The following is a 23,178-nucleotide window of genomic DNA, read 5'->3' as shown; positions in this document are numbered from 1 at the left end:
AGTACAAGCCACTAGTGGCACTTGTTTATTTTGCATCTGCAAAGGCCTCTACTCTACAAATAATGAAAATGTCTCTATGTTGAAGCTCTGAAATTTGAACTCTATATGCCCCTTTTTCCAATCATATACACAAATGGCTCCTATCGGCTAACCGTTGCATGTACATAAACGTGCAACTACTAGTGTTAAATTTCTTAGGTTACTAAAGGGTAGCGGTTACAAAGTTTGAATACCGTCTTTCAAATTTGGTGTATTTTTTCCACCTGTCACTTTCCTTCATCGGAAAAGATTAGGACAATGCAATTAAATAAACTAAATTGCATCCAAATCATATATATATATATTATATTTAAAAATTAATTATTAATTATTAGATTTATTCTAATTTATATATGATTAATAATATTTTATATATATATATAACTTGAAATTTAGTTTTAAATTTCAAGTATAGACACTGACATATTTTTCTAATGTAAAGAATATATCATTAATGGTATATAGAAAGAATTTTAAAAATGTTAGGTAGCAATCCTTACATCATGAGACTTTCAAATTACATTTGTTTAGATTTGTTTAAATAAAAAAAAATGGTTCTTTTTATTTGCAACTTTTTAATTAAATTTTTTACATGAGGACACTTATGAAATTAGATTAGTTTATAGAAAGAATATAGTCTAAATAATATTTATTGTAAAAATATGTTATTTATAATCTTAAAAAATTAAAATAATGAGAAGAAGAAATAGTTTTATATTATTTGAAGAAATTTTTAAAATAAATTTCAATATAAATGATTAAATCAAAATCAAATTAATTGTGAATTTATTAAAGTATTTTATATTTATTTATCATATTCTTTTTAAAATATAAATGTAAAGAAAATTAAAAACTCAAAATTTTATAACAATAGTAAGATCTAACACGATATATTTAATCTTTTTAAAAACAAATAACAAAAAAGTTGTTTTAGAATGAGAAAATGAAGAGTAAATCTTCAAGGGCCCGTTTGGCAATGGGAAATACAAGTGGAATAGGCATATGTAAATTCTTAAAATTTTGAATTCTTTGTTTGGATGCACCAAATCAAAATTGGAATACAAAATAAAATAGGAATACCTATTCCAATTTTGGCCCAAAAATGAGGTTTTGCAATTCCACCCAAATAGGTGGAATTGGAATACGTATTCCTATTCCAGTTTTATTTATTTTAGAAAACATAAATTTTTGGGTCCACGAATTCCCCATCAAATTTTGGCTGAACCAAATAGAGAATAGGAATATGTACCCCCATTTTCTATTCTAGAATAGCTATTCCTATTCCCCTATTCCTATTCCTGCAACCATATGGGCCCCAAGAGTATATCATTTAGTTGTAGTATGTAAATCTTCTTATAGAATTCTCTTTACCAATAGCTATAAATTTAGAGCTAAAATTTAAAGAGTCATATGCAAATATGTTAATCTTTCTATTAGCAAATGTATTCATATTAAAAATTATTCAATTTCGGTGTTTGATTAACATGTCTACGTACAAATGTTTATCAATTTAAATAAAAATTTAAAAATGGTGAACAAAAAAATGAAAAGCAGACCTGCGAAATCAGCAAAAAATCAACCTGCAAAAGAAGAATCTAGACATTTTCATGCATATGGAAGGCCCAATAAACTAGGTTTTCAAATTTCAGCCCAAAATCACAACCAAACAAGATTAAAAATGATGGATGCAATAAATGGGCTTCGGATCCCCGGGTTGATAATGATCAAACACTTTACTCGTCCACCATCAAATTGTCAAATTCATTCATTTCATTAGCTAGCGAGCAAGAGCTAGAGGCAAGCAACATTCAGTATGGAGGAATTTCCTAGTTTTCCCACCAGATTCACTCAACTCTTAGCCTAGATAGGCAGATCTATTTTTGTAACCAAACAAAATATGTTGGCTTTAATCTTAACCCTTTCTTTATCCAGCAGACTGATTTTGCATTAAAACCCCCTATGACCTCGTCTACTCTATTGCCTAATTCACCAAATCCATATATCCCTCCTCATTAGAGGATTTGTCATCCCCTTTAGCCAACTTTGTCTCCTCCCATGCTTGATAAGTCTCCCCCATCTGACAATAGCGAGGATGTCTTGATCATTAGCGACCAATTCAATGAAGACTGCTAGTAGGAATGCTAAGAGGTGGGTGTATTTTCCTTCTAGAATGGCCCTAAAATTGAATTTCATAATTTAATAAGCTGGTTGGAAGATTTTTGTGGCTACTAGGTTAGTATATCTCACTATACCGATAGACTAGTGTTTATTCATTGCAGTGATGAGGATGTAAAGCAAGATTTTCTCTCCAACTCTATTTGTTATTTTAAAGGTCATGCAGTCAAATTCTTTGAGTGGGTACCTAATTGCAATGAAGATTGCTTAGATTTTGCTATCCCATCTTGGTTTTCTTTGAACCCTATTCCTCCAGAACTAAAACAAATAGATATTATCAAAAGTGTAGTGTCTGCCCCTAAGTCGCATTTCTGTCATCATTGCCAAACTCTTTTAGGCCAATTTATGTTTGATGATTAGTATTATTATTTTAGAGATTATCAGATGTTGTTTTACACTCAGTTTATTATATGATGAGATTACTTGGTACTCTATATTTCATGCATGTATGATGATTATTCAATGGTTTTAGTTATCGATGATGATTAGTTAGATGGTTTATTATTCCATGTGTTTCTTATGGATACTTACCCCATACTGCATGTGTATGGTGTGCGTGTTTGTTTTATTTATGTATGGTGTTTCTGATGTGGTTAAGGAAGGGAGTCGTAGTCACCTGCTAGTCGGGATCTACACGATGCACCACTTCCTGCCATTGTCTGTTTAGCTTAGAATATTGTGTTTGTACATGCGTGGATTTTATGCAGGTTGCAGGTACCGGGTATCGACTTCCCTGAATTGCCAGGATGAGCGTACCCTATCGCATTGTCTCAATGGTAAGAGAGGGGAGATAAACTCTTAAGTCCAAATCCTAAATCCTTTAGCCAATTGTCCTAATTGAATAATTAGGACAAGTATCTGAGTTAAGTACCCTCCGAATGCATCAAATGATGTAATTTCGTGATTATAACCCTTTTGTTTGATTTGGTATGTGTTTTTCTATGTTGGGTTTTCGTATGTTGTTATATGAGTCCTTGATGTGTTTTCTATTAATTAAGGTCTAATTAAAAAGATTAATTAAAGATTTAATTTAATGGAGAATTATTATGATATCTTTAATATTTAATTAATTGAGAAATTAATTAAATAAAAGAATTAAATTTGGAGATTAAAGTTCAAAGATAAATTTAAAACAGTATAATATTTATTTAATTTAATAATAATATATTTGGAGTTCATTTTTAAATAAATGCTAAATATTATTATTATTTAAATTAATTAAATATGTTATCAATTAAGTTCTAAAATAAATTTAAAAGTTGAAAGATATTAAATTATTAAGAATTCTAGATCGCATGATCTAAGCATGAGTTTAAATATGAGAATTAAATTAAAAGATTAAATTATAGAAATTAATAATGTTACTTTAATTTCATAAAGTGTGCATGGGATTAAAAGCAATAAAGATTAAAAATTGAAGTCAAGAGGAAAATTAAATAAAGTTATTTATTAATTCATTTAACATGCATTAAAAGATAAAACAAAGATTAATAAAAAGTTAATATGGAGTTAAGGGTTGCAAGCACAGAGTTATCCTAGGGTTAATGTAAGTTAGTTCCCCGATCCAAGGGGAGAGAACCCTTTATTATCAATGGAAGGTTCATTTTGATGGGGGGGAATTTCGAGACAGATTTTGGGAGATGAATTTGGGACGTGGATTTTGGAAGCGAATCTTCTCACAATTCTCAGTTGGTTGCGTGTTAGCATCAGGTTCAGGTAGGGTCTTGTGTTTGATCACTGGTCGAATTATGCAATTAGATAATCCTATCCTCTTAGTGATTGTGAAAATTGATTCTCTGGTTTCGTTGCATGAATCTTTTGCTCTTTTGTTCTAAATCTATGATGTGTGAATTATATCCCATCTTATATTATGGTTGAAAGAAAATAAATTAATTTGAAAACCTCGTCCATAGGTAAAAGAAAATTGCATTTTTTTCTTGGAGGTTATGAGATTTAAAAGAAAATTTAATTTAGAAATTAAAACGGTTAATCGAATCTTCCTATCAGATAACTTGGGAAAGAATTGAAATTGAAAATTGAATTTTCTAAGTTGGAAATTTGTATGGTTGTCCGTATTTCTCCTATCAGACTATGGTTACAAATGTTTTAAAAAATAATAATAATAATAATAATAATTTATATCTATATATATATATATATATATATATATATATATATATATATATATTGTGAGGGGTATTATTTTTATAAAAAAAAATTATTATGCAAAATAAAAATAAAACATAATTTTAAAAAAAAAAAAATTTAAAAAAAAATCTTGATTGGGAGGGTGGGGACCACCAACCCCCCCCCACCCCACTTCTTACCTTCTCGCGACGTACTATACTCTGCGTACGCAGACATACTACTGTACGCAGTAGTAGTAATAACTACTGTCTGCGACAGCAGGCCGTTTGCGGATGCAGAAGGCCGCACAGCTTCATTAAAAAAGCCGGCGGGCTTTTCAAATATATGTTGTTTGTTTTTTTATATATATAATAAAAAAATTTATTATTATGTTTTTTATTTATTTTTAATTTATTAAAAATAAATTATATTTAATATAATTTGTTAAATGTTAATCTTAGTTAAATTGTATTTAATTTAAATAATTAATTATTAATGTTATTAAATTTAATTTATAATGAATTTAAATTATTAATTATTAATATTGTTAATAAAATTTATTAATACATATTATTAATTAATTAAATAATATTGATATAGTTTTATATTTAATAATTAACTTAATTAAATTTAGTTTAATTAAAGTTAATTAATAAAGGATGTTGTAAAATGAAGTTTTTAATTTATTTAATTATTATTTAATAATTTAAATAAATTATTACCTTTGACTATTTTTGGGAAAATTTACTATAATCAATTAGGGGTAATTGTGTGTATCATTTGGATATAGGAATGGTATAATTTGTAAGGGTAAACAATGGGTTTTGTCTGTTTAAAACATACGTTCAACTAGAAATGGAAACCTCACATTAACTCAACAGTATATTATCAATCAAATTGAACTATGAGACTATTACTTGAACACGAACACTGGGAAATTTAAACCTTATTGTTTAACTCAACTGTATATTTCAAATCAAAAAACCAATTGTGAGACTTTGATGTTTTCTTTGTGCTTTGAGTGTTATGGGGTTGGTTTAGCGTTGACCAGTTTAGGTTGTTACCAGAGGCTCGGGGTTGTGAATGGGATGTCATGATGATTTGGTCTCGATCTTTCTTAACCCGACCATGGTAATGTGATGAAGTGCTCTATGACATGATTGTGTTTACTATTTGTTATTTCTTTCCAGTTCCTTGTGTGAAGCTGAGGTGTATGTATTTGAGATACCTAACTTAACCATTTTCAAGTCTCGATCAGTTATATTTGATAACCATTTTTGAGTCTCGATCAGTTATACTTGGATTGCTTTCGGTCGCTTGAGAGGACTGAAGTGTTTGTTATGTTCTTGATGATGTCATGTTTTGACTTGACCATTTTGGAGTCTTTGATCAATATTGTAATTTACTATTGGGATACTTTCTGGTTGCTCATTGGAGAACCATTGGATTTTGTGATTTATCATTGATGCCTTCAGTTGCTGATAGAGAACTGTCGTGATCATATGATTATTATTGGATGCTTATCTGTTGCTCATGAAGAACTGATGTAATTTTGTGGTTTATCTTTTATGATGTTTTTTCAGTTGCTTGTATAGGACTGAGGTGATGTTATTATGATTCTTTGATTGGTGATTTCATGAGCCTAGGGTAGGTTATCTATGTGTAGTGTCGAGAAGTGGCTTGCAATGGGGATCGGGGCCCTAAGAGGCTGCCTGGAGTAACCCATTGTAAGTTGATTTAATAAGTGAAAACATTTACACTAAATGGGAGAAAATGAACCTAACAAGATAATTGTATGTTCTCTCCCATGCCTTGAGTGCTAGTACAGACTAGGATGGGGTAGAGAGAACGCTTGGTTACGACCTTGCATTCCATAGTAGGCCTCGTCAGTACGAGAGGATACTAGTGGTCGCAGGATCAGTAGGGACCCGAGATTCCTAAGGGATTGCTCGGGTAACTTCTACATGACTTTTGCGATGACACTTTCCCGCTTGCATATTAGGTTTCCTACGTGTCTTTGTGGTGCCTCTGGGTCTAGATGTCTATCTATGTTGGAACCCTTGAGTTAGTATACTTTTAGGATTTCCAGACTTAGAGAGTACTTGTGTTTTGTGTTTTGATACCTTGTTTGGGACTTGAGACTATCTCCTCAGCGCGGTGGGAGTGGACCATTTAGGTTCCACGCGGTTGGGTGGTAGTGCTTTTTACTCTTACCATTGAGATCCGTTCCATGGTCACCGTGGCTGGAGTGTTCGTGATTGGCATTTACCTTCACTATGTTCTTGGATTATTATGATGGATAGTTAGATTTTATGATAGATGTTTTATCATTATGAATGTATGGATGTATCATGTATAGTGAATAGTTTCATATATTTTTACTGTACTTTGTATCATGGATTTGTGGAGATTGATGCATTTCTATTTTTACGTATGTATATTCCTTTAAGCCTTTCATACCCTGTGACTTGTACAGTGGATGATTGAGCATTCTGAATTAATTTGCCAAGAGGCACTCGGATCAAATGTATATTATGGACATGGGACTTTCTGATTATTCTTTCATATGTATGTGGTAATTGTTAGACTTAGAATTAATTAAATTTAAACGTGACTCAACGTCTTGGGATCCTTAAGAAATGTAACTTGCAAAGTATGGTTATTGATGATTACATGTTATTGCTTCTGCTACTATGTGTTTGATGTGTATGTTATACATTCTTACTTTAAAATAAAAAAATGTTTAGCAAACTTAGTGAAACTTTAGGTTAATTCTTTTGGGTTCCTTGGCGGGGCGTTACAAAAAGGATAGGGCAATCTCTGGGAGACTTGATAGGATTAGATGCTTTGTTTGAGTGTTGTAATAACATTAAATACTAATCAACTATAAGACAAACAACATAAATCTCAAACCTCTTAAAATTATTACCAATAGATCAATGTATAATAAAAAAATTCAAAGATATGAAGGCAAAATTATAGAAGTCATCAGGTTAAATAATGGAAGGAGTTGCTGATACAAAATACAACAAGCTACATCAGACTTAACTACTCTCTTTCCTATGATCAGATGAGGGTATCTGGAATTAATGAGTGAGGAACATTTTCTAGTGGAAGAACTCTTAACTAACAATAGAGATAACTTTGATGTTAAGGGGATAGATGAGTTGAAGAAGGATGCAAGGAAAAATCACAAAAGTCCAACAATCCAAACCAACAAATGTCAGAAGGAAAGTGTCACGAACTCTCCAAACAACAACAGAGGAAAGCTTCTACTAGAAAATTCCATGAGTACAGACAAGAAAAAGCCAAATACTTCAAAGGTATTGGAATAGAAAGAAAGCAGTCAAAATCTGGAGAAGACTCTTAAGCTAGAAAAGCAGCCTATATCACAAAGTATGGTGGCTAATAGCAAAGATTCAAAAATGGTAGAAAAAAGAGACAAAATTTTGGAAAATCCTATGAAGGTAATCAATAATCAGAGGTACTTTAACAAAAAAAAGATTATGAAGGCTGAGTAGAGTCTAGAGAACTAGAACAAAAATATTGAAGATTTGGAACAAGAAGTCTTATATGGAGAAACTCTAGATAATGCTAAATCCAAATTCATTAAAGACAATTCAAAAGTATAAAAGTAGTAGGACAAAGAACTTCTAGTGGGAAATTCTGCTTCCATAAATAAGACTCCAAAGAGGTTCTCTAAATTTTGGTAGACACCCATTTCTAAGAATGAGAATACTAAAGATAGATCTAAAATTTCAAAAAGGAATATGTCCAGTGTCATCCCAGTGGCTGAATTTTAGGATTTCTTAAACAAAGAGGTAGAGGAAACTAAAATCATCAAGGTAGGAGCTTTGGAAATGGGAGATAAGGATATGATTAAAAGGCTTTCAGAAGATCTAATCTGAGTTTTTGATCTAGAAAATAGTGAAAGAAACAACATATCTCTAAAAGAACTTATGCAACAAGTACCACAGCTGGGAGGTGAGAATTATGCCTTTGAAGATCTGAGAAGAGACCTTCTCCACTTTGAAGATGAGAAGAAGTCAAACAAAAAGATGGATAACTTGGAAGTGATCAAGTCATGGGAAACTAAGGACATAGGTGGGATAGGCTAGGAAAACATTACAAAGTAGATTCTTGACGAGCTAGTACTTGAAAAGGAAAATAGGGAAAGCAATCATTTAGAAATAGCTACATCAAGACAACATAATTTGTAGCAACTGGGCATAAGCATGAATTAGGAAGGTTCTAAATTGCCTAATTGTGGCAAAATGAAATCCAAAAGAGGAAGGAAATCTCACAAGGAACTTAGAGAAGCAGAAGAATAGATCATGAGAAACCAAAAATTAGTCAAATCTTTAACATAGGGAAGCGGAAGTTCCTTCCCAAGGTCCAATGAAGATCACTACATGGAATGTTAGGGGTTTAAATGCCCTTAGCAAAAAAAGATGACTAAAACAAAACATTAAATTATTTGACTCTAAAATAATTTTACTTCAAGAAATTAAACTAATTTATATAGAAGGAATCAAATTAGGTAAGAAGTTAGGCAATTGGAGCATAACTATGCAAGAATCTCTAGGGGCATCCGAAGGATTAGGGTTCATATGGAATCACAAGAAAATTACCTTAGATGTCTTAAGTACAAACAATAATTGGATCAGTGGTATAGTAAAATGTCTAAAATCCAATCTCAATTTTATTCTTATAAACATTTACGAGCCTAAAAATAATATAGAGAAAAAACTAGTATGGGATGAAATTAGCTATTTCATGAATTTCTACCAAAATGATCTAATATTGTTAGGAGGTGACTTTAATACTATTTTAAACTTAGAAGAGAAGATAGGGGGCTCTCAATAGATCCCTCAATCTTCTAAAGATTTAAAAAAAAGGTGTGATTATCATAATTTGTTAGACATTCCATTCAAAAATGGAAATTGTACATGGAATAATAAATGAAAGGATTTCGCATCTATAGTAGAAAAATAGATAGGTTTTTCATCAAAGGAAACCTAGATGAAAGCAATTTAAATATTCAAACCGCCATTTTACCAATAGTAGGTTTAGATCATTTTCCAGTTAGAACTAAATTTTTTGAGCCTCATAAACCTCCCAGGAGTTCATTTAAATGCGAGAAAATGTGGTTTTTAGACTCCAATTTCCTAGAAAACATCAAGGTATGGTGGTCACAAAATGATTTTAAAGGATAAAAAATGTTTAATTTTGTATCTAAAATGAAAATGCTAAAAGAGAAAATTCTTAGGTGGAATAAAGAACATTTCAACAATATTTTCAAAGAAAAATTGGACATAAAAAATAAAGTAAAGGAGTTAAATCTAGAAGTCATTAGAAAAGGAATGAATAATGAAAGTTATCTTTTAGAAAAGGAATTGCTTGCAAAACAAGAAGATACACTTTCTAAAGAAGAAATCTTCTAGAGACAAAAGTCTTGAGAAAGATGGCTAGAAGAGGGAGATAGGAACACTAAATTCTTTCACAACTTAACTCTTTATAATAGAGCTAATAGAAAAATAACAAGCATCAGAAATCAACTCGGGTTTTTAACAAAAAAGCCAAACGAGATCTCATAAACCTTTGTAGACCATTTTTAGAAAACATTAAATAACTTTGAAGGATCTAACCGAGAGGCTTAGACTAGTTTACTGGGAGTGATACCTAAACTGGTTACAACAAAGGATAATAAAGCATTAAATAAACCAATCACCCTAGAAGAAGTCAGAATAGTCATTTTTAACATGATCCTGAACAAATCACCAAGTCTAGAAGGTTTTTAGGCTTTCTTTTATCAGAAATGTTGGGATATCATTGGCATAGATCTTTGGAATGCCATTGAAGCCTCAAGGAAAGGAGGATCCCTTCTATAAAAAATTAATTACACATTTCTCATGTTGATTCCAAAAAAAGAAAGCCCGAAGATGCCCGGTGCTTTTAGGCCTATTGCACTGTGTAATACCATCTACAAAATATTCTCTAAGATACTAGCCAATAGGATTAAGTTAATTCTCCCAAAGATTATTTCCAAGGAGAAAATAGGTTTCATTCCAAGTAGATCTATTTTGGATGGTATTCTTATTATTTAAGAAACCATTCACTCAATTCAAAAAAATAAAGAGGTAGGTATGTTCATGAAGCTTGGGGTGAACCCACAATAATGGGTTCCACTTTAGTGGGACGAAGAGAAATACAAAAAAAATTGCAAAAACGAAATCGGGTTTATTATATGTTCGTAATGAACATACTAAATATGTTCACTGCGAACATGTATTAAAACAATGTTCGCAGTGAACATATTAATATATAATTACGTATGTTCGTTGTGAACACATGTAATTAATATGTTCGCAACGAACATCCAAAACATTAATTTTTGACATTTAAAAATGTTGTTTTAACCCTTTTTTGTCATTTTTTACAATGTTCACTATTCACTCAAGGGTTGGAGCAAACATGTGCTCTCTGTCAGTGTCATCCTATCATTTTCCTTCAAATTCTCCTCTTCAGGGATGTCTATATGTTATTATTTTAATATTTTAAACATTTTTAATGTTTTTAAAGCATTTTTTAATGTTTTCAAAGCATTTTTTAATGTTAATTTAATATTTTTATGGTTTATTTATATTAAACTTTAATTATATTAATTTAGAAAACATTAGAAAAATATTATATAAAAACATTAGAAAATAAATTTAGAAAACATTATTAAAAAAAATTAATTTAAAAGAAAATTAGAAAACATTAGAAAAAATATTAGAAAATTTATAATAATATAAATTTTAGAAAACAAATTTAGAAAAATATTAGAAAATTTATAATAATATAAAATTTAGAAAACAAATTTAGAAAAAAATTAGAAAAACATTAGAAAATTTATAATAATATAAATTTTAGAAAACAAATTTAGAAAAACATTAGAAAATTTATAATAATATAAAATTTGGAAAAAATTAGAAAAACATTAGAAAAAATATTAGAAAAATATTTTAAAAACATTAGAAAATTTATAATAATATAATGTATAAGAAAACAAATTTAGAAAAAGCATTAGAAAAAACATCACATTTAAATATTAGAAAAACGTTAGAAAATATATTTAAAAAATAATAATTTAGAATTTTATATTAGAAAACTATGAGAAAATAAATTAGGATTTAAACATTAGAAAAAAAAATTAGAAAATATTTTTAAAAATATTAGTCTTGAAAATTAGAAAACATTAGAAAAATATTTTAAAATATTTTTTAAAAAAATGTGTAGAAAATAAAATTTAGAAAAATATTTTCAATATTCATATAAATTAATTAATGTTAATGTACATGTTATTGACTTTTTAATACATCTTAATCTTTTATGTTTACATATATGTTTTATTCATGTTTCCGTATATGTTATTCATCTTAATGCCTTATTCATGTTTATGTGTATGTTATTCATATTTATGCAACTTAATCTAAATTGTGTAATTAACTATATTTAATGGCATACATCTTAAGGGGAGATCCTAAATTATACATAAGAATGTAGATTAAAATATACATATTTTATTTCATAGATATATGTATATATGTTAATGTTAAATGTAGAGATGTATGTTTTCAATATTCATGTTTATGTATATGTCAAATTCATCTTAATGTCTTAATCTTAGAAGTGTAATTAAATGACATGTCTTAAGGGTCCAAATCCTAAATTATAAATGTAAGAATGTAGATTAAATTGTATTTTTTTATTTTGAACATAGATGTATGTATATTTGTTCATAGTTAAAAGTAGGTCCATGTACATGTTTTAAATAAATTCACATTTTTATATGTACATATGTTAACTATTGATCTTAATTTGTCTTATAACTAAGTACATAATTAACTATATTTAATGACATGTCTTAAGGAGAGATCCTAAATTATACATAAGAATGTAGATTAATTTATATTTTATTTCATAAATGTACATGTAAATATGTTCTTGTTAAATATAGACACATGTATGTTTTCAATATTCATTTTTATGTATATGTTATTATTTTTAATGCCTTAATCTAAGTATATAATTAACTATATAATTCAATGACATGTCTTAAGGGGAGATCCTAAATTATACATGTATATAAGAATGTAGATTAATTTGCATAGGTAAGAATATAACATACATACATACATAAGAACATATAACTTAGAACATGTATGACCTAAAGAATACATGTTACAACATTAAATTAATAAAAGTTAATTATAAGAACATAACTTGATAATATACAAACATAAAGAATGTGCATCATATAATCTAACATGTAAAGATTATATAACTTAAATTTTAATTGTTAAACCTTAATGCTAAACAATAGTCCTAAATACTAAACCTAGTCATAATCCTAATTGCAAAACCCTAATTGTAAATTATAACCCCTAATCTTAGATGCTCAACCATAACTCCTAAATCTCAATTTGAATCATAGACCTAAATGATAAACCCCAATATTAAATAATAAATCACAATACTTGATCCTAACTTTAATTATAAATATTAAAACTATGTGTTAAAACCATAATCCAAAATCTTATCCCTAATACAAATCCTAACCCTCTAACCATACTTCTAACAACATGATGTAAACCCATACCCTAATTCTCTAACCATACTTCTAACAATGATGTAAACCCATAACCTAGAACCCTAATCATAATCATAAATCATAAATGCTAAAACATGACCCTAAATACTAAACCCTAATCTTTGTACACTAAGATCCTAAAATGTTAAATTTAAATGCTAAACTCTAATTCTAAAAGTTATAAACTAATTTTATGTTCTAAATCATAATTCTAACCCTAATCATAAATTATAGTAAACCCTTATACTAGATGATAAGCCCCAACCCCTATCCTAAATTATAAGCCCTAATCATAATCCTATCCATATATTTAAACACTGATACAAACCATAACCCTAAAAATAATACTAATAGCAATGTCAACCCATATCCTAACCTTATAAATAATACTAATAGAAATGTAAACCCATACTCTAACCCTAATCATAACTATAACCCTAAATCGTAAATGCTAAAGCCTAATACAAACCCTAATTGATAGACTATAATTTGTACTCCTAACCTTTGACCATGATCCTAACCCTAATCGTGGTCTCTATCCTAAATCATAGCCCTAACCATAATCCTAACTCTAACCCTAAACCTTAACTAAAATTATTATCCAAACCCTAACCCTAACCATTATCCAAACCCTAACACTAACCTTGATCTTAAAATTTAATTTCTAAACCCTTATATTATAAATGATAATTTACCCTAAATCATAATCTTGAACCAAATCATAAACTTCATATGCTAAACCCTTATCCTAAATTCTTAACCACATGTGGACCTTAATATTAACCCCTAAATAATGCTAAATTATACCTGTATAAACCCTAACAATGTCATAACTTGTCCTAGATCTTACCCTAAAATTAAACCTATTTATAACCCTTACACTAAAACCATATTTTAAAACCTAATTGAGGCCTAACTTACATAAAATTAAAACAAGTTGACCCTAATCCTAAATTATAATATTACATTCAAGAGATACATGCATACATAAACACATGTACATGTACATGAAGTATGACCCTTGTTTTACATGATCTATGTAACCCAACTTGAAACCTAAACCTCAACATTATCCTTTAAGAGTGATATAAATAATTTATTACCCTAATTGAACTCTAATAATACCCCTTAAAGTATAATAAAATCCTAACAATAAATTAACTCTAGCCATAACCAAACTCCCAACTTTAAAGTTATCTTCAACCCTAACTATAAATCAAAGACTTTCCCTCTAATTTGCACCATATCGTACTTGCTAACCTTAACTCTAACCATTATTTTCCTTAAATCATAACATTAATTAAACTAATATATCCCTATTTTAACCCTAACTATAATATAATCTAAACTATAACCATAACCTAAGTTAACCCAACGCTAACATTCATGATAACCATACCCTAATTTGAATCCTAACAAAAGCTCAATTTGAATCAAAAGGACCAAAATCATGAAAGCCCAAAGGTTGTTTGAACCTTAGTAGAAACATTAATAAAAAATTATTTAGCCATCATATTAGACCTTGGACAACATATCTCGTGATAACAGATTAATTGAATTCTTGTAAATGATTTAAAAACTAGTTTGGATAAAAGCTTGAAAATAAGGGATTAGAAAAGGTGTCAAAAGTTGACTTTTTTTTCCTTGAGATAACCTAAACTTGAACATCTATATGAAAATTTGGAGATACATGGTTTAAAAATTAGTATGATAAAAAATTGAGTGCACATGCATTTTTTATTTCATAAATCTAAATTATAATTTACAACATGTTTAATCAAATGATACTATTTTCACTTATTTGAAAACAACACACATTAAAATATATTATTATATATTATGATACTGTGTTATTTCTATTTAAGGAAAATATAGAAAATCTAGCTAATTAATTTAACACATTTTTAATTAATAATAAGTAAATATATTATTGAACTTTCTTATTATATGATTGAAAGTTTATTTTGAATAAATTATTGTTAAATGAAATATAGAAAATCTAAGTTTACTTATATTATTTACTTATTATTAATTAAAAATGTGTTAAATTAGCTAGATTTTTTATATTTTCCTTATAGAAATAACGTCAATGTCATAATATATAATAATACATATTTTAAGTGAACCTAGTAGACTTAGCTAATTTTTAATTAATAATAAGTAAATATATATAGCTAATTTAACATATTTTCATGTTTGAAAGTTTATCTTGAATAAATTATTGTTAAATGAAATATAGAAAATCTAAGTTTACTTATATTATTTACTTATTATTAATTAAAAATGTGTTAATTTAGCTAGATTTTCTATATTTTCTTTATAGAAATAATGTGCAATGTCATAATATATAATAATGTATTTTAAGTGTATAATAGACTTAGCTAATTTTTTATTAATAATAAGTAAATATATATAGTTAATTTAACACATTTTCATGTTTGAAAGTTTATTTTGAATAAATTATTTTTAAATAAAATATAGAAAATCTTTTCAAAATATGTCATAATATTGATAAACTTAGAAGACATTCTCATGAGAAATGGATTCATGTGAATCACTACTCTTGAAACATGGGTCAATGAGATTGACTCATAGACTATATGATTAATTCCTTATATAAATAACACAATGGACCATAATATAGTAATGTATTTTAATCTAGAAAACTTGAATCAAGCTCTCATATAACTTTCAATGTTTTGAATTACACTTCTTAGAAAATTATAAAAACACATTACTTAAATATCTAATATAAGATGAACACTTTATATTTCTTATACAATTAGTAATCAAAAGTTACAAAATAGGAAAACTATTATATATATTTTAGAATTTATCTACTCCAAATATTTCAAATCTAGGGGATAAAATAAGATATAATCTAAGCTTTATATGGTTAGCACTAAAGCACAGGATCTTGACTAGTGAGAGGCTTAGTAGGCTACACATTACACCACCTTTTAATTGTATATTTTGCAACAAATGTGAAGAGACTGTTTATCATCTTCTCCTTACATGTCCATTTGCTAACACATGTTTGACCTTCGTACTACAAAAGTTGAACTACAATACTCCTATTCAAAATAATCTTTGGGCCTTTATTCAATCCCGACTTGTCTTATATAAAGACTCACTATTTGCAAACATTTCAAAATGTATCCTGACATCAGTTATGTCGGCTATTTGGTGGGAAAGGAATAAACATATTTTCAGGAAAGACGCTTCTATAGTTGACAAAATCTTGGAAGGGTTGAAGAGATCAATTTTAGAGGTAACAAATTCAAGTTTACACCAGTCCAAACTCAATCCTACTATCACAGCATGGGACTTCATTATCATTCAACAATGGAAGCAATTTTTCATTCCTAGTGGTTGGAAAATCATTCAGTCAAGCCACTCTTTAGCTCCTCGATCTACAACTCACTGGACAACCCCCTCGCCAAGATTTTGGAAATTGAACTTTGATGGGGCTTCCTGAGAAAATCCAGGCCCTTTTGGATTGGGTGCATGTATTCAGGATTAACAAGGTCTAGTAGTGGCTATAATTACCTCTCCTCTGCCAACAAGAACTAATAACATGGTAGAATTGCAAGCCCTTTTAGCTGGTTTGATCCTTGCAAAGCAAGGGAAAGACCGAAGATTACACATTGAAGGAGATTCTCCAATCATAATTAATGCTTGCATCCATAGAAAAATACATTCCTGGATAATAAAATACATTTTCAATTAGGTATGGAAGCAATTAGATGAACTCCAAGATGTATGTATTTCACATATCTTTCGAGAAGGCAATTGGGTAGCAAACCACCTTTCTAATATGGGATGCAATGGGATTTCTTTCAAATATTTTAACCCACGATCAATCATTGAAGATTACGAGGGATTAAGAAAGCTTGTTGATATGGATAATAAAAACAATAAATAGCATGACATTTTATGAGATATGATCTCATTTAGGGAGGACTATGGCAACACTTGTGCAAAAACAGAGTACTAGATTTTTATGTGTGATCCCCCTTTAAAAGGAATTTGGATTCATTATTGCAACATGATGCTAGCACGATATATTATGAAATTTGATTTCCACTTGTGTAACAACAAAGTACTAGGCATATTATTTCTGATATTTTTGTAGCATTTGGCAAGAGTGCTTCATGCCGTACAAGACTGGTTTAGCACAGAACTGAGCAATTTGAACTCAGAGGAAGACTATAGGGATTGAATAGGTCTATAACCACTTAATATCAGTCATATCAATCTATAAATTATATTATATTGGGGCATATAGGTTAAAGAAGCTGAGAAGAGTGTTGTAGAAGTTCACAGGTGGTCATAGCAGATCTAAGTTGATTCAAAGTAAGTGATATGTTACCTACTAGAGTTGCATCAAATCTGGAAAAAGTGTGTAACAACAGACTTCTCTAATGGAGGAGGCGGGTAGATTCAACCTTGTTTTACTCAGCAGTAGCTAGGGATTTCATATGCTTACAATTAGCCCCCTATGTACAAGGATGGCACTAGAGCTTATACTGGCTACAAGAGTAGTAATTACAATGGTGCAGTGGCTAAGAATTAGTCATGATCTTGAAGTGAAGAAGAAGAAAAGGCTGGCCAACTACAAGGTATTTTCACTATGATTGTATCCAAAAATGAAGACTCTGATGTTTATTGGGTCTTAGCTTTTTCAAATGGAACGATTCTATTTTGAATGTGAAAGATTCCCCTTCTTGAGATAATAATGTTTTGATGTGTCACAACATAAGAAACATATTATTTATTTTGAGAGCAAAGTCTGATTGCATCAAATAACGAGATTAGGAGCAATACCCAACCCCCTATGCACAAGATTCAATTTGTAGAATAGTATCACTAGATACTCATCAGTGACACATTGATCATCAATGGTTATATCATCTGCATAGAAACATCCGAGTAAAGGGCCACATAAGTTGATCTTGCAACATACAATTTTTTCGTAATCCACATGAACTTGATAGTTTAGAATATCAAAGTATGGACTAGGCTCTTCTTGACCTTTTATCACAAGACTTGTTGGAGATGTGATGCTTTGATTACTTCTTGAAAGGATCAATATTCAATGGGTGGTAATGACTGTAAAGATGATGTATGCAGGGGCTTCAAAGGTAGCAATGATATGGAAGAATGATCAGTGAAACACCATGTTTTGACTTTTGTGTCAATTTTGTTATTTTGAAATATTGAAATGATGTTGTAAAAGAAATATGCTTAATAGTGGTTATGAGTCAATGCCTCAATGGAGGAAGCATATTTTCTCATTTGTAAAAATGTTTGCTCCTATTTGGAGCCCTAACTATGAATCCAATAACTATGATCAATGTAAATATAAGGGACAATGCTAGGTTTTCTTGCTGGATCTTTCCTAGTTGACCTTTTTGAACTAGATTTATCAATATAATATAGTGGCTTGCCACTTTTGCCTTAAAAATATATATATATAATTTATCCTTAGATCATGTAAGATTTTATATATATATATATATAAATTGATGGTTTATGGACCAATGTATTCAAATTTATAATTAAAATTACACATTTAAAGACTAAATTTAGAAGAATTCACATGTGACCAACATTTGTGACACCACACGTGATGTCTCAAGAAAATGAATTTACTTAAATTATCACATGTATGTATGTATGTATGTATGTCTCTAACTCTAAAGTTCTCATGTATGTATGTATATGCATTCAATCATATATATTTAAATTTTAATAGATCATATATGTACATGTTACAAATTATCTAGACATGTGTGATGTACATTTAATTACATGTATAATTTTTAATTAAAAAATGAAAAATTATGTGTACATTAGATAGTTTAGCTCTTGATACATTTCTACAGATATGGCTTCACATGATCAGCTTGCTGCGGCTCCTAGTGTAGCACCTGATGCAGTTCCTGCTACAGCACAAGTTGATGTAGTTCCTGTTATAGTGCCTGATGTAGTTCCTATTCTAGCTCCTTGTGAAGTTCATTGTGTTGCTCATGGTGGGACTTGTGTTGTAGATCGGGGTGTACCTTGAGGTAGGGCTCATCATGCAGCTCATGTTTTGGCTCCTGGTGTGGCTCTTGGTATGGCTCCAAGTGGTGTAGATCCTATTGGCTCCTAATTTAACAGTGTTTTAATAACCAAGTATATAGGGTAAGATTGCATCTATGGGCAGCTATCTCCGATAATAGACACAATTCACCAAGAACCCAAGCCAACTATAAGGCTACACTCCTTCACTTTAGGCTCTACAAAACCTAGGTGAGTAAACCTCTTAAGATCTAACTATGTGTTCAATTCAATGAGCATACTCAGAATCTAGAATAATAGATAAACAACCCTAAATCTTCTATACTTAACCAGAAATCACAAACATGAAATAGCTAAGAACATGACTCATGGAACTTGCAAGCTAAGAGTGGGTTAAACTTTGAATAACTTTTAACATAAAAGGGAAAAGATGATTTAATAAGTTGATATCAGCAAGACCCAAGTATGAGCAACAACACCTAATGATCCTATCTTTGATCAGTGCCTTACCTATTGGGCAATTACATGAGTTATAACCATACATCTTTTGGAAATCCTTGACATAATTCCCACATCAAGATCATTGATCTATCTTTAACCTTGTGAATAGACATTTGCTTCAAATTTGAATCTTATACTCAAATTATCCCATCACAAAATCTACAAACCCTGTGATAAACACCAAGCAATTACATGGCTCTTTGTTCCACTAGCAAGACATTTCAACCACATACAATTCTAAGAAAATTGCAACCTAATTTATGCTCTTTGTTCACAAACTAGAAAATATTGCAAATCCATGACCAGGAGACAAGATTCAAACTGAATTCAAAACCCATTGTTGTTCTTATTCACCTCCTTGAGACAAATACATGAAAAGATGTATAGAAACAATTTAATAATCACCTAACAAATCAGAACTATCTGCATAAAACTCAAATTGTTGTTCAATACAAGAGAGAAATGTTGGGTGTGTGGCTTTCACAGCCTGAGTAGAGCTCTTAGAACTAGAAATTGAAAACCAACCAACAACGTTTTTTAGAGAAGAAGAAAGAATATGTATGAAGAGGGAAATTCCCAGATTGAATTTGCAATTGACATGTGTCCCTTCATAATTCTCCCTCAAGAAGCTTAAAAGAATCTCTCTACCTTCTCTCTTCAACTACCAGAATCAAATCCTCATCATTTGGCCTCTACAAGCAAGAAACATCTAGAATACTTGATTGAAAAGAATAACTGATTTCTGATGTCAAATTTGAAATCAATGTAAAAAGTGATAAATTAGTTACAATTTGACCTCCAGAATGCAAAAAAATTGTTCAAAGTTGATTTAGACCCCAACAAGCCTTTAAGACTGCCCTCTAACCAATTATGATGATCAATGATGAAAAACACCCATTTTGCTGATAATGCCCCAAAATTTACAAATTGGCTTATAACATGAACTCGTGAGCACCTGTGCATAAACCAACCTCATATTCAGAAACTTCATCTCTTTCTAGTTCCAATGGTATATTGGAGCACCTATTTTTGATAAAAATCACACCAGTTATGGCCATTTGAAAATTGGGCTCCCATTCCATGGCTTTGCAACATTTTGCAAAAATTTAAACTTTTACAAAGTTCAAACTATATGAATAAATCAAACATTATTTAAAATGTTGACCTACATGTGATTTTGGAGGAAAAATCTTTAAAAAATAATTTTAAAAAAACTTTTGAAATTTCCCTCACAAGTTCCATCCGGGTCAAACTTGGTTTGACCACCATCACCACATGTTGTCTTCTAATTGGCTCGGGCCTATATAGCTAGGCCACATCATCATGCCACCTTAGCACGACATGTCAACATTGCTATGTTGCTTTGTTATCTTTCCTGCAACTTTCCTTTGGTAGCATTACGATAGCCGTCAGATGTGCCACGTGTCACCATCTGATTCATCTGTGCAATTTGATTGCCATGTCACTACCTACTCGCCACATGTCATTCACTAGTTCACTAATTGCATTGGAAGTGGGACCCACATCTTACTTCTACGGATTCTTAAAATTTTTGGTAGGTTGCCATGTTGCTTGGCAAAAATTTTCCCATTTTCTAGTGGCGACATGGTGACTAGTGAGCAACTCTGCTTGGTGAGATAACGACATCCACATGATCTGCCACATGTTGTGATCTCCTTCTTCTGAGCTCATTTCCTGCCATGTCATTGTTCTTGCTTACTTGTTCAAAATTTGGTTACATCATCATCCAACTTGGCCGATGACCGAGAGCCACCTACGCATGCCATGACCTTTTAAAAGGAATCTTTCTTTAGACACAATGCATTTAAGTAGAATAGTATTTAAGGATTTTACTATCTCCACCCATGGGACATGTGGGATATATCCTTTGACTATGTTTTCCACATATTTTGCACTGGTCTTCATAAAAACTCCCCTGTGGCTACTCTGTATGGCATCTACTCTCCTAATGTATGAGCTCTTGAACACACCATCTGGTCTCCTAACTCACACCAAAATTTAATACCAACTAGCCTGAATTCAAGGCAAATCTTTGTTTGGCATGGAGTTCTGTTTTATTGTTACATTGGGTTGCTTTGTTGCCAACATCTTCTACTAATGGCATCCTCCTGGCATGAATGGTTTGTGGCTCATTCTTCATTGCCAACCTTCTAACTTACAGCTTGGGCCCCTTTTTAGACATGGCAACTCCCCTTTTTTATGTGTGGACCATTACCTCAATGCTGGGTTTTCATTTTAATTGCCGTAGGGTGTCCCTTAAAAAAGCCATGGCTTCTTTGTCTAAAATAGCTTCCTTGTTTGCTGTTCACTGGCATTATTTTGTGTGCCCTCTATTCTCTCAACTACTCTGTCCTCTTTGCATGTGGCTTTGGATCTCCTTTTAAAACATGGACCCTTGCTCATTTTGGCGTGAGGCTCCTTTTAACACTAGCCAGCTTCAAACTTTAACTTGCAGCTTCTATTATATGTGAGACTCTTTAAGTGTGAGTGTTGTTGGAAAATTTCTCATTGACTGTTCTTAATCCCAAAACACCAATATCCAATTCCTTGTTTCTCTTTGCTCTAAACGCTTGTCGAGCTCTCTTCTGTATGCAACAACCTCTTATCTTTTGTTTAAGCTATGGGCTCCTTTATAATGTGTGTTCTCTTCTTTAGCATGCATTGACTACGTGGATCCCTAGAGAGGGAAATACTAATGAAACATGCATTGAGACTATAATTCCCACACTCTTATCATCATCAGGGTCCATGCCCAACTCCACAAAAGCTTAAGAGTGGAGCTTTTTGCCTCATACTCTATATATGCAATGAAATCAACAACTATTTCCTCCCAAAGATTCAACAAGAGTGAATACTCCACATCATACTACCTACATTGAAGAATATTTGTTCATAGATAAGATCTTACCCATGAACAACATGGCAAACATATCATCTTAGTTTTAAGAGCTCAATGCTTTGCACACCATTAACATATTGCCATCTTCGTCAAATAGCTCCCTTTGTAATGTTTGTGAGTGCTAGAACTAGGGATAAGGTAGTCTCTCCCAGCAAAATAGTTTATAGAGCTAGTCTTTTATATAAAAATCTTAAATGTCAAGATGGAACGAACACCCAAACTCTCGAAGGGATTGAACAAGAAGAACATGTGTGCATGAATATTCAAACCTGTGATGCCAAATGAATAAAACTGTTGTCTCACCCATTTCTTTTGACTCGGCCCCCACTTATCTGAGGACATTGCTCCTTCATTTTTCTCATGTATACGAACTTGAAAATCCCAAATAATGGAAGAGAAAAATCAAACCATTCTCTCATAGAAATGCCATATGAACTTGGTTATGGACAAGGCTCTTTGAAATGAAAATTTGCAATGAAATCTATCAATGATCTAACCATAGTTATCTTTTCCCTTTTTGAAAACCTTTGAAAATCATTATATACCAAACATATTTTCATGTTTTGACTCACTCTGCTTGATGCAATCAATTGGGCCCCAACATGAGTCTGGCTAAAAAAAATTAGTTTTCAAACAATTGACAATTATAACTGATCCATTCATCACCTGATACTGATTGAAATCAAACTCGACCAATGAATCAATATTTGAAACT

Source organism: Cupressus sempervirens, chromosome 4, assembly GCF_028749045.1.
Source record: "Cupressus sempervirens isolate cs-2001-9-10 chromosome 4, ASM2874904v1, whole genome shotgun sequence".
Taxonomy (NCBI): Eukaryota; Viridiplantae; Streptophyta; class Pinopsida; order Cupressales; family Cupressaceae; genus Cupressus; species Cupressus sempervirens.
The sequence above is the reverse complement of the archived record's forward strand: the minus strand, read 5'-3'. Positions refer to the sequence as shown.